The sequence below is a fragment of the Crassostrea angulata genome, chromosome 4, assembly GCF_025612915.1.
Source record: "Crassostrea angulata isolate pt1a10 chromosome 4, ASM2561291v2, whole genome shotgun sequence".
In the NCBI taxonomy this organism is placed as follows: Eukaryota; Metazoa; Mollusca; class Bivalvia; order Ostreida; family Ostreidae; genus Magallana; species Magallana angulata.
Genome location: NC_069114.1, coordinates 19566585 through 19581259, shown reverse-complemented (window position 1 = coordinate 19581259; position 14675 = coordinate 19566585). Strand labels below are relative to the sequence as shown.

At 33.4% G+C, this 14675-nt stretch overlaps 1 protein-coding gene across 4 annotated transcripts in view; it reads right to left on the bottom strand.

Annotated features, from left to right (window-relative positions):
* The window catches only part of LOC128179773 (uncharacterized), a 94974-nt gene that overhangs the window by 46729 nt on the left and 33570 nt on the right, over positions 1-14675 (bottom strand). The gene's annotated exons all lie outside the window — the stretch shown is intronic.

Below are 14675 nucleotides of genomic sequence, written 5' to 3'. Positions count from 1 at the left end.
CGTGTAATGATATACCGGTATTCATTCCATGTCAAGAAAAAAATAAGGAAAATAAATTTTTAAGTGCTTCCGATGACGACCGGAAGTGACGACTATTCAAACACAATAATGTTTGATACCCCTAAGTATGTATCCATGACTTAGGGCTATCATCCCACAAAGTTTGGTTGTTCAAGTCATCACCGTTTTTGAGATCTCGTGGAGACATTGTTTTTTTTTGTCTCTTGACAGGAAACGGACAAACGGAAATGCCCAGTGGAAACAAAAAGTTAGTATTTCTTAAACATTAGACATTTGTACTTTATTGTTTATCAATTTTACTAAATTTGTCAAAGAAAAACAGTGAAACTTTCAAACAGCTTGATTTGTTTGAACCCTTCCGATGAAGACCGGAAGTGACGGTTGACAAAACAAAGGCGATTAAACGCATTTTCTATCGAATGACATCTATAAGTTTCGTGTATTGATCACTTGACTTTCTGAGATTTCGTGGGTAAAACATTTATTTAAAAACGCTTTCTCAGATATTTCAGATATCTCACCGGAAGTAGAATTTCTGTTATTATTTAACATCGGATACTTGACATATGTAAGAATTATTACTTATATTTCAATTCTATATGAAACAAATTAACTGCAAAAGAAAAAATATTTTTTGAAGTGCTTCCATTGACGACCGGAAGTTATGACGAACAAAACAAAATAGTTAAAAGACATCTATAACTATAGGTCTATAATCCTATAAAGTCTGAATGCTCAAGTCCTTCTCATTTTTTAGATCTCAATGTCACAGGCTTTTTGTCGCGGGACAGGAAACGGACGACAGGGTATGAACTTTGGGTAAATGAAATTAATTTCTGAAGATATAATATTTTTCTATCAATCCTGCAAATTTCAAGAAAATCTATCGAGCCATCTCTGAAAAATTTTGTAGACAAAAAAAGGGAACAAAATTTGTACACAATTTTCGAGCCACAGTGAGCTCTTAAGAATGGCGCCACTGGCGTAAAACAAAAACAACACGCTCAACTTCAGACTAAGGTCAACCTATCCTGAAAATTACATATTCATATCTCTGATTGTTTAATAGTTTCTGTGTCCACAAAAAAGGTCGTAAAAATGAATAAAATGGTCGATAAATCGGTACCGGAAGTGACGAGAATAAATTTTTAAAAATGGATGACGGTATTATCAAGTTCAAGCATCTGTGAAAAAATTGTGGAAGTCTGTCGAATTGTTTTCGAGAAATCGCGTGCACAAAATTTGTGGAAAAATATGATAAAAATTGGTACCCAATTTTCGGACGCAGACTAGCTCCAAGAAATGGCGCCACTGGCGTAAAACAAAAACAATAGCCACAACTTCAAAGTGTAGTCTACATGTCCTGAAAATTTCATGAATATATCTTTGATAGTCTCTGAGTTTATGCGTGCACAAACTTGGTCGTATAAAAACTACAAAATCGACCGTAAATCCGGACTGGAAGTGACAACAAAATTTTTAAAAACATATAAAATTCAAACAATGTCTGATTATCTGTGAAAAAATGGTCGAAATCGGTCGAATAGTTTTTGAGAAATCGCGTGCACAAAATTTGGAAACAAAAAATAAAGTAAAACTAGACACGATCTCGTTGCGAGCAACGAGGAGGTCTTCCGTCTGATTTTAGAATTTGAGATATATGTTAGATCTTGATTTTGCTAAACATGATTTAGAATAGAAAAACGGGGTCTACATTCTAAGGGCCAGATACTATTTTGTTTCAGGGATAAGAGCTTTGTTCAACAAGTGTTTAGAAATTCGTCTCCGTTCTTGAGATATCTGAGAAAAAAAACTTTTAGGGGCCAGTCCCTTACCTCCTTATTGGAGCCGCTGAACCAAATTTTGAAGGTTGCATTTTGTAAAGAACATGATTTTGAGTATCTTTTCTTCTACACTGCATTTCAAAACATTTTCCTTTTTGAGATATAGCTGGTCATAGTTTATGGTCCCTTGACCCCTAAAAAATCCTTATTCCATACCACATGAAAAAATCATTACATTACTTGGATACAGAACTGTAAGGTAAACATATTTGCTTCAATAGCCTTTCATTAAATTTCCCTCAGTAAAGAGCTACAGATGAAACATTTTAGAGCCCTTTAGTTTCCTAATTTTAGGGGCCAGCCCCTTTTTTGATATCAAATAAAAGGTCAATTGAATCTCAAAACATTTTGTTCAACAACTGTTTAGAAATCCGTTACCGTTCTTGAGATATATGGGAAAGAACGTTTAAGGGGCTGATCCCTTAACTCCTTATAGGGGCCATTTAACGAAATTTTGAAAATTGCATCTTATTAAGTACATCTTTCTGAGTATCTTTTCTTCTTTACGGCATTTCAAAATATTTTTCCTTTCTGAGATATTGGTGATCAAAATTCTATAATTTTGGCCCCTAAAAAACCCTTATTATGTAACACATGATAAAATCATTACATTGCTTGGATACATAACTGTAAGATAAACATATTTGCTTCTATAACTGTTCACAAAATATCCCTCAGTAAAGGGCTACAGATTAAAGACTTTAGAGGCCTTTGGTCCCCTAATTTAAGGGGCCAGCCGCTTCTTCTTGGTATCAAATAAAAGGTCATTTAATTCCACACAAATTTTGTTCAACAAGTGTTTAAAATATCGTTACCGTTTTGGAGATAGATGAGAAAGAAGGTTTTAGGGGCCGGTCCCTTAACTCCTTTTAGGGGCCGTTTAACGAAATTATGACGGTTGCATTTTGTTGAGAACATCATTTTGAACAACTTTTCTTCTGTACTGCATTACAAAATATTTTTCCTTTCTGAGATATGGGTGATCAAAATTTTGGACTTTTGGCCCCTAAAACCCCTTAATTACGTAACACATAATAAAATCATCACATTGCTTAGATACATAACTGTGAGATAAACATATTTGCTTCTATAACATTTTACAAAATATCCCTCAGTAAAGGGCTATAGAGAAAAGACTTTAGAGCCCTTTGGTTCCCTAATTTTAGGGGCCAGCCCCTTTTTCTTCATATCAAATAAAAGGTCACTTAATTCTAAACACATTTTGTTCAACAAGTGTTTAGAAATATGTTACCGTTCTGGAGATATATGAGAAAGAAGGTTTTAGGGGCCGATCCATTGTCTCCTTTTAGGGGCCGTTTAACGAAATTTTGAAGGTTGCATATTGTTAAGAACATCATTTTGAACAACTTTTCTCCTGTGCTGCATTTCAAAATATTTTTCCTTTCTGAGATATGGGTGATCGAAATTTTGGACTTTCGGCCCCTAAAAACCCTTAATTACGCAACACATAATAAAATCATCACATTGCTTAGATACATACCTGTGAGATAAACATATTTGCTTCTATAACATTTCACAAAATATCGTTCAGTAAAGGGCTACAGATAAAAGACTTTAGAGCCCTTTAGTCCCCTTGTTTGAGAGGCCAGCCCCTTTTTCTTGATTTCAAAAGAAAGGTCTTGTAAATAAAAACTATTTTTACATTACATGTTTTAACAAAATATTTTTCAGAAAAGAGATAATTAAAGAAAACCACAAAAAATTACGACGTTTTTTTCATCTCAATTTTCGGGTCCAGGCGAGCTTCGGCGCCTTTAAAGCTAGATCAAAATGAAAATAAAATAACAAATCTACAATCTTTCGTCTTCTATCCCTGAAAGTTTGAACTTAATATCTTTTATAGTTTAGGAGAACTTAGAGGGACAAGCCACCCCTCTGAAAATCGCTAAAACGTCAGTTTCTCAAAAACGGAAGTGACGTCATCAATAAAATCAAAAACCTATAAGGTTCAGATGACTATCTATCAGATCTGAAAGTTTCATGAAAATCGGTTGAGCCGTTTTTGAGAAATCGCGTGCACAAAATTTGAAAGAAAAAAAAAGAAAAATAATAATAATAGGGAAAAAGAAACCGAACAAAAACAATAAGGTCTTCCGTTGGAAACGGAAGACCTTAACTAGACACGATCTCGTTGCGAGCAACGAGGACGTCTTCCGTTCGATTTTTAGAATGAAATATGACATCATCGACTTTGATTTTCGAGAGCAAACATGTTATGGAAAAGGAGTGAAGTACTAATGCTTTATTGTATTGTTTTTGTATAAGTTCTCTTGCTTTTTTAACCTAATCTAGCTTTAATAACCTTATACAAAATGGCTCTCATCACAGGGCTATAGATAAAAGATTTTAGAGCTCTTTGATCCCCTAATTTAAGGGGCAAGTCCCTTTTTCTTGGATTCAAATGAAAGGACATTTAATTCTGAACACATTTTGTCAGCAAGTGTTTAGAAAATTTTTGGCCCCTAAAAACCCTTAATTACGTAACACATGATAAAATCATTATATTGCTTGAATATATAACTATAAGATAAACACATTTGCTTCTAGAACATTTCCCAAAATATTTCTCAGTAAAGGGCTACAGATTAAAGACTTTAGAGCCCTTTGGTCCCCTTTTGTTAGGGGCCAGCCCCTTTTTCTTGATATGGAATGAAAGGTCATTAAATTCTAAACAAATTTTGTTCAACACATGTTTAGTAATTCGTTACCGTTTTGGAGATAGATGAGAAAGAAGGTTTTAGGGGCCGGTCCCTTATCTCCTTTTAGGGGCCGTTCAACGAAATTTTGACGGTTGTAATTTGTTGAGAACATCATTTTGAACAACTTTCCTTTTATACTGCATTACAAAATAGTTTACCTTTCTGAGATAAGGGTTATCAAATTTTTTGATTTTTGGCCCCTAAAAACCCTTAATTACGTAACACATAATAAAATCATTACATTGCTTGAAAACAGAACTATAAGATAAACACATTTGCTTCTATAATATTTCACAAAATATCTCTCAGTAAAGGGCTACAGATTAAAGATTTTAGAGTCCTTTGGTCCCCTAATTTGAGGGGCCAGCCCCTTTTTTTGATTTCAAATAAAAGGTCATTTAATTCTACACAAATTTTGTTCAACAAGTGCTTAGAATTTTTTTACCGTTTTGGAGATACATGAGAAAGAAGATTTTAGGGGCCGGTCCCTTATCTTCTTTCAGGGGCCGTTCAACAAAATTTTGACGGTTGCAATTTTTTGAGAACATCATTTTGAACAACTTTTCTTTTATACTGCATTACAAAATATTTTTCCTTTCTGAGATATGGGTGATCAAATTTTTTGATTTTCGGCCCCTAAAAACCCTTAATTACGTAACACATAATAAAATCATTACATTGCTTGAATACAGAACTATAAGATAAACACATTTGCTTCTATAATATTTCACAAAATATCTCTCAGTAAAGGGCTGCAGATTAAAGATTTTAGAGTCCTTTGGTCCCCTAATTTATAGGGGCCAGTCCCTTTTTCTTGATATCAAATAAAAGGTCATTTAATTCTACACAAATTTTGTTCAACAAGTGTTGAGAAATTCGTTACTGTTTTGGAAATATATGAGAAAGAAGGTTTTAGGGGCCGGTCCCTTTTCTCCTTTTAGGGGCCGTTTAACGAAATTTTGACGGTTGCATTTTGTAAGGAACATCATTTTGAACAACTTTTCTTCTGTACTGCATTTCAAAATATTTTTCCTTTGTGAGATATGGGTGATCGAAATTTTGGACTTTTGGCCCCTAAAAACCCTTAATTACGTAACACATGATAAAATCATTACATTGCTTGAATACATAACTGTGAGATAAACATATTTGCTTCTATAATCTATTACAAAATATCCCTCGGTGAAGAGCTATGGGTAAAAGACTTTAGAGCCTTCTAGGTCCCTTATTTTAGGGGCCAGCCCCTTTTTCCTGATATCAGCCGAAAGGTCTTGTAAATATAAGCCTTTTTTACATTACATGTTTTAATAAAATATTTTCCAGAAAAAAGATAAAGAGAGAAAAGCACAAAAATTTACGCTTTTTTAATGTCAATTTTCGAGCCCTAGCGAGCTTTGGCGCCAGAAGTGCTAAACTTACAAAACAACAACCATGCAAAACTTCAATCTTTCCTTTACCAACCGTAGAAATTTGAGCTTAATATATCTTATACTTTAGGAGAACGACAGAAGACAAAATACCCATATAAAAATTAGAAAAATCTCAATGTCTCAAAAACGGATGTAACGTCATCATCACAAATTTTTTTTAATCAGGTTCAGACGAATATCTATCATATCTGAAACTTTCATTGAGAAAAAAATAATAATAAGAATAGGGAAAAAGAAACAAAGCAATAACAATAAGGTCTTCCATTGGAAACGGAAGACCTTAACTAGATACGATTTCGTTACGAGTAACGAGTAGGTCTTCCGTTCAATTTTTAAACGATACTATTAAGATATAAATGACATTTCAGAATTCCCTCTTTAATCACTTCTTTACAGATAATGCATACGATTGTCAATATCCCTTGAAATATAACATGTAACAAAGAGTTTTGCTTTTTCACATACAGCACATTCAAGATGTAAGATTTTAGTCCCCTAAAATCTATATTTACGTCATCAATTGGTTTGGCAATGAGTTTTTCAATCTGATATTGTTAGGACCAACAACTTTGTTTCTGTAATTCATTACAAAATCTGTATCGTTTTTAAGGTACATGTATGTGAAATAGACTTTACGAGTGTCTTGGCCCCTTATTCATGAGTTCATTCGAAATGTCCCACTAACACTAACATTTTTGTTCTTACACTTATCTAGAATTGTTGTTCATTTTTTAGATAAAAAAGACTGAAAATTTTAGGGGCCAGCCCTCTAGATCCTTAATGGGTACACACTTTGGTGTTTTGATTAATGGAATCGATTAGAGTCATCAATGCAAACATTTTCTCTTCTACAATGCGTAACAAAATATGTCTCCTTTTCAAGATATAATGCGTCAAAGTTTAAGTACTTTGGCCCCTAAAAATTTCTAATTACGTAATAAATGGGCGTGGCAATGATTTTACCTGATAGATATTGTTACGATCAACACCTTTTGCTTCTATAATGCAATACAAAATCTTTATCGTTTTTAAGGTATTTGTTATAGATTTTACGAGTGTCTTGGCCCCTAGTTTAAGGGGTCAGCCCCTTTTTCTTTAGTTCATTCGAATGGACTCACAAATACTTAATTTTTTTGTTCCTACACCCATCTAGAATTGTTGTTCATTTTTGAGATACAAATGATTGAATATTTTAGGAGCCAGCCCTCTAGATCCTTAATGGGGACAGACTTTGGTGTTTTAATAAATGAAATCGATTAGAGTCATCAATGCAAACATTTTCTCTTCTGCTTAACAAAATATGTCTCCTTTTCAAGATAAATTGCGTCAAAGTTTAAGTACTTTGGCCCCTTAAAATCCCTAATTGCGTAATAAATGGGTGTGGCAATGATTTTACCTGATAGATATTGTTACGATCAACAACTTTGCTTCTATAATGCATTACAAAATCTATATCGTTTTTAAGGTATGTGTTATAGAGTTTACGAGTGTCTTAGCCCCTAAACGAAGGGGCCAGCCCCTTTTTCTTGACTTCGTTGAAAAGAACTTTTTATTCTCTACCACTTTTGTTATATATGTTTTAACAAAATATCAACTGATAAAAAGATATAAATCAAAACGTGTGAATATTTTGAACAAAAATACGTAACCAATTTTCGTGTCCAGGCGATCTCCAAGAAATGGCGCCACTGGCGTAAAACAACGTAATAGTGCACAACTTCAAACTCTAGACTACATATTCTGAAAATTTCATAGTCATATCTCTGATAGTTTCTGAGATCAGCTATGCACAAAATAGGTCGTAAAAATATACAAAATGGCCGATAAATCGGTACCGGAAGTAACGATAAAAAAGATTTCAAAAACATATAAAATTCAGATCATGACTCATCATCTGTTAAAAAAATGGTTGAAATCGGTCCAATGGTGTTCGAGAAATCGCGTGCACAAAATTAAAAAAAAAATTAATAATAACTAGATCTCGTTACGAGTAACGAATAGGTCTTCCGTTCGATTTGTTTTATACGATACAAAGAAATATCGATACTATCTGCCAAATCTGAGATCCTTGTGAAAATATTTTTTTTATCTCGAGACTGGAAACGGACGAACGAAAGTGATCAATGGAAAAAAAGCTAGTAGTTCTTGTACATTTGCCAAGTGTACATCACTGTTTATCATGCTAGATGAAACACCTAAGAAAATCTGTTAGACTTGTTAAAACCAATGATTGATTGAACCCTTCCGGTGAGCACCGGAAGTGACGGTTGACAAAAGTAAACCCGTTAAGCACACCTTCAATCAATTGTCTATCATTCATGAAAGTTTCATGTCTCAATCACTTACAGTGACTAAACTTTTCGGATATCAAATTTATAAAATAGATAGCTTCTTAAGATATTTGATATAACTCACCGGAAGTGGAATTAGATTGCTTATTTAACATTGTATAGTTAAAATATATAAGATCGTGTACTGATATATTCATTCCATGTAAAATATACAAAATAAGGGGAAAAAAATAATTTTTAAGTGCTTTCGGTGACGACCGGAAGTGACGACGAATCAATCAAAATAAGGTAAACACAGAAACATATTTTAGGCTATTATCCAACAATGTTTGGTTGTTCAAGTCGTCAGCGTATTTGAGCTCTCGTGGAGTCATTTTCTTTCTTTTTTGTCTCTTGACAAGGAAGTGAGATATTTGAGATATCTAACCGGAAGTAGAATTTTTTTATTTATTTGAAATTGGATTATATGACATATGTTAGGATTAATACTTATACTTTAATTCAATATGAAATAAAATTAATGCAAAAAAAAATAATTTTTAGAGTGCTTCCGGTGACGACCGGAAGTTATGACAAACAAAACAAAATAATTTGAAGATATCTACAACCATAGATCTTTATTCCTACAAAGTCTGAATGCCGAAATCCTAATCATTATTGAGATCTCAATGTCACAAGATTTTTGACGCAGGACAGGAAACGGATGACAGGAAATGAACTTTTGAAAAAATGAAATAAATTCCTGAGGATAAAGTTTTGTTCTATCACTCCTGCAAATTTCAAGAAAATCTATCGACCCATCTCTGAGAAATCTTGAAGACAAAAAATGAGGAACAAATTTTGTACCCAATTTTCGAGCCAAAGTGAGCCCCAAGAATGGCGCCACTGGCGTAAAACAAAAACAATAGGCTCAACTTCAGACTATGGTCTACCTATCCTGAAAATTTCATATTCATGTCTCTGATAGTTTCAGAGTTTGAGTGTGCACAAAAAAGGTCGTAAAAAACTACAAAATGGCTGATAAATCGGTACCGGAAGTGACGACAAAAAAATTATCAAAAATGTATTAAGTTCATATCAAGTCTAACCATCTGTGAAAAAATGGTGGAAATCAGTCGAATAGTTTTCGAGAAATCGTCTGCACAAAATTTTTGGGAAAAAAATAATAACTAGACATGATCTCGTTGCGAGCAACGAGGAGGTCTTCCGTCTGATTTTAGAATTTGAAATATATGTTCGATCTTGATTTTGCTATTTAACAGCTTAACATGATTTAGAATAGAAAAACAGGGTCTACATTCTAAGGGCTAGATACTATTTTGTTTCAGGGACAAGAGCTTTGTTCAACAAGTGTTTAAAAATACGTCACCGTTCTTGAGATATCTAAGAAAAAAAAAAGTTTTAGGGGCCAGTCCCTTATCTCCTTATTGGAGCCGCTGAACCAAAATTTGAAGGTTGCATTTTGTAAAGTACATCATTTTGAGCATCTTTTCTTCTATACTGCATTTCAAAATATTTTCCTTTTTCAGATATAGGTTGTCATAGTTTATGGACTCTTGACCCCTAAAAAATCCTTATTACATAACACATGAATAAATCATTACATTACTTGGATACATAACTGTAAGATAAACATATTTACTTCTATAGCCTTTCATTAAATTTCCCTCAGTAAAGAGCTACAGATGAAAGATTTTAGAACCCTTTAGTTCCATAATTTGAGGGGCCAGCCCCTTTTTCTTGATATCAAGTAAAAGGTCATTTAATTCTCAACAGATTTTGTTCAACAGCTGTTGAGAAATTTGTTACCGTCCTTGAGATATATGAGAAAGAACGTTTTAGGAGCTGATTCCTTAACTCCTTATAGGGACTGTTTAACAAAAATTTGGAAAATTGCATATTATTTAGTACATCATTCTGAGTATCTTTTTTTCTATACTGCATTTCTAAATATTTTTCCTTTCTGAGATATTGGTGATCAAAACTCTGGACGTTTGGCCCCTAAAAACCTAATTACGTAACATATGATAAAATCATTACATTGCCTGGATACATAACTGTAAAATAAACATACTTGCTTCTATAACCGTTCACAAAATATCCCTCAGTAAAGGGCTACAGATAAAGGACTTTAGAGCCCTTTGGTCCCCTAATTTTAGGGGCCAGCCCCTTTTTCTTGATATCAAATAAAAGGTCATTATATCTCAACACATTTTGTTCAACAACTGTTTAGAAATTCGTTACCGTTCTTGAGATATATGGGAAAGAACGTTTTAGGGGCTGATCCCTTAACTCCTTATAGGGGCTGTTTAACGAAATTTTGAAAATTGCATATTATTTAGTACATCATTCTGAGTATTTTTTCTTCTATACTGCTTTTCAAAATATTTTTCCTTTCTGAGATATTGGTGATCAAAATTCTGGACTTTTGGCCCCTAAAAAACCCCTAATTACGTAACACATTACAAAATCATTACATTGCTTGGATACATAACTGTAAGATAAACATATTTGCTTCTATAATCGTTCACAAAATATCCCTCAGTAAAGGGCTACAGATAAAAGACTTTAGAGCCCTTTGGTCCCCTAATTTTAGGGGCCAGCCCCTTTTTCTTGATATCAAATACAAGGTCATTTAAATCTCAACACATTTAGTTCAACAACTGTTTAGAAATTCGTTACCGTTCTTGAGATATATGGGAAAGAACGTTTTAGGGGCTGATCCCTTAACTCCTTATAGGGGCTGTTTAACGAAATTTTGAAAATTGCATATTATTTAGTACATCATTCTGAGTATCTTTTCTTCTATACTGCTTTTCAAAATATTTTTCCTTTCTGAGATATTGGTGATCAAAATTCTGGACTTTTGGCCCCTAAAAAACCCCTAATTACGTAACACATTACAAAATCATTACATTGCTTGGATACATAACTGTAAGATAAACATATTTGCTTCTATAACCGTTCACAAAATATCCCTCAGTAAAGGGCTACAGATAAAAGACTTTAGAGCCCTTTGGTCCCCTAATTTTAGGGGCCAGCCCCTTTTTCTTGATATCAAATGAAAGGTCTTGTAATTATAAACTTTTTTTGCTTTACATGTCTTAACAAAATATTTATTAGAAAAGAGATAAACTAAATAAACCATGAAAAATTACGACGTTTTTTTAGTCTAAATTTTCGGGACCAGGCGAGCTTGAACGCCTTTTGAGCATGACAAATATGAATGCCAAATGGCACATCTACAATCTATTGTCTACAATCCCTGAAAGTTTGAACTCAATATCTTTTACTGTTTAGGAGGAGGTCCCTGGACAAGCCGACCCTCTGAAAATCGCTAAAACGTCACTATCTTAAGAACGGAAATGACGTCATCAAAATAAAAAAATGTATATTAAGTTTAGATCAATATCTATTAGATCTGAAAGTTTCATGAAAATCGGCCGAGCCGCTTTTGAAATATCGCGGGCACAAAATTTGTAAGAAAAAAAAAGAAAAATAACTAGATCTCGTTACGAGTAACGAGTAGGTCTTCCGTCCGATTTTGTTTTCATATGATACGATGAAATATCGATATTCTCTGCCAAATCTGCGATCTTGGTGAATCTAGGTTTTTTGTCTCGAGACCGAAAACGGACGAACAAAAGAGGTTTATGAAAATAAAAGCTAGGGTTTTTTATACATATGTTTAGTGTACACTACTGTTAATCATAGCAGATGAAACATCAAAGATAATCAGTTAAACTTGTGAAAAAAATGAATTGTTTGAACTCTTCTTGTGAGTACCGGAAGTGACGGTTGACAAAAGAAAACCCGTTAAATATATTTTCAATCGATTGTCTATCATTTATAAAAGTTTGTGTCTCAATCACTTACAGTGACTAAAATCTCGCTGGTATCAATTTTGTAAAAAAGGCTAAGTACCAAAGATATTTGAAATCTTGCTTGTTTTCAAGTTATCTGTAATATAGTTTACGAGTGTCTTGGCTCCTCATTTAAGGGGCCAGCCCCTTTTTCTTGAGTTCAATCGAAAGTTCTCACGAATACTAACATTTTTTGTTCTTACACCCATCTAAAATTGTTGTTCATTTTTGAGATACAAATGATTGAATATTTTAGGGGCCAGCCCTATAGATCCTTAATGGGGACAGACTTTGGAGTTTTGATTAGTGGAATTGATTAGAATTATCAATGCAAACATTTTCTTTTCTACATTGCCTAACAAAATATGTCTCCTTCTCTAGATATATTGCATCAAAGTTTAAGTACTTTGGCCCCTTAAAATCCCTAATTACGTCATAAATGGGTGTGAAAATGATTTTACCTGATAAATATTGCTACAATCAACAACTTTGCTTCTATATTGCATTACAAAATTTTGATCGTTTTTACGTTATTTGCAATAGAGTTTACGAGTGTCTTGGCCCCTAATTTAAGGGGCCAGCCCCTTTTTCTTGATTTTGTTGGAAAGAACGTTAATTTATCTACTATTTTTGTTATATATATCTTAACAAAATATCAACTGATAAAAAGATACAGATGAAAACGTATGAAGAATTTGAATGAAAATTCATACCCAATTTTCGTGCCTAGGCGAGCTCCAAAAAATGGCGCCACTGGCGTAAAACAAAATAATGGTGCACAACTTCAGACTATAGACTACCTATCCTGAAAATTTCATAGTCATATCTCTGATAATTTCTGAGATCAGCTCTGCACAAAATAGGTCGTAAAAATGTACAAAATGGCCGATAAATCGGTACCGGAAGTGCCGACAGGAAAAATCTCAAAAACATATGAAGTTTACATCAAGACTCATCTTCTCTGAAAAAATGGTCGAAATCGGTCGAATAGTTTTCGAGAAATCTCGTGCACAAAATTTGTGGAAAAAAATAATAATAACTAGAGCAAAGCTCGTTGCAAAGCAACGAGTGGGTCTTCCGTTAATGTCCAGAGAAAAGCTAGAAGTATCTGTAAGAAGCAGAGTTCTTAAGCCAAGAACAAGAGTAACAAAAACAATAAGAAAAAAATCGAATAATTCTTGGTACGACTTAACAAAATCCGAATGATTTTAAGTATGACTGAACAAAAACCTTTCCGATTTCAAGAATGTCTTAACAAAATAAACCCGAATGTGTTCATGTTCGACTTGACACGATTATTTTTGGTACGAATTAATTTTACATTTAACTTCACGCTATTTTTTAAACCAAGAACGCGGAATCAAAATTTCCGGAAAAATCAAATTTTAAATCCCAATTTCTCTGTAGTGCATGGTCCGATTTTATAACGAATTTCAGCGTTAGATTAAGATAAAAAAAAGTTCTTTGTTTTTGCTAAATGAAGGATATCAAATTATCGCTTAGAAAAAAGTTATCATAAAAAGACTTACTAGCCCTTTTAGCCCCTAATTTGAGGGGCCAGCCCTTTTTTCTTTATATCAAATAAAAGGTCTCACAAAAACATTTTGTTCACATGTATTCACGAATTGTTTAACGTTTTCGAGATATCTGAACAGCTGTGTTTTAGGGGCCGACCCTTTAACTCCTTACCGGGGCCACCAACAAAAAATGTTTAGTTGCCATATTGTTAAGAACATTATTCTTATCATTTTGTGTTCTACATTGCGTTTTAAGATATTTCTCCTTTTTCAGGTATTATTTATGATCAAAGTTTTGAACTTCTGGCCCCTTGAAACCCCTAATTACGTAATATATGACTTACCTATGGTACTGTAAAGATAAACAGCTGTACAGTGAACATTTTTGCTTCTATAATTAATAACAAATTTTTGTTCAGTAAAGAGTTATTGTAAGAAGATTTTAGAGCCCTCTTGGCCCCTAATTTTAGGGGCCAGCCCTTTTCCTTGATATCAAATGAAAGGTCTTGCAAATATAAATATATTTTGTTCACCAAGTGTTCACAAAGTGTTAACCGTTCTCGAGATATCTGTACAAATGTGTTTTAGGGGCCGACCCTTAAACTCCTTAATGGGGCCATCAAGAAAAAATTTAAGGTGGCATAATGTACAGAACATTATTTTGAGCAATTTTTGTTCTACATTGCTTTTCAAAATGTTTCTCCTTTTTCCGATATAAATGATCAAAGTTTTGAACTTTTGGCCCCTTGAAACCCCTAATTACGTAATATATGACTTAGCTATGGTACTGTATAGATAAACAGTTGTACAATGAACATTTTTGCTTCTATGATTGATAACAAATTATTGTTCAGTAAAAGTTTATTGTAAGAAGACTTTAGAGCCCTCTTGGCCCCTAATTTGAGGGGCCAGCCCCTTTTCCTGATATCAAATTAAAGGTCTTGCAAAAATAAAAAAATTTTGCATTACACTGTTTAACAAAATATGTA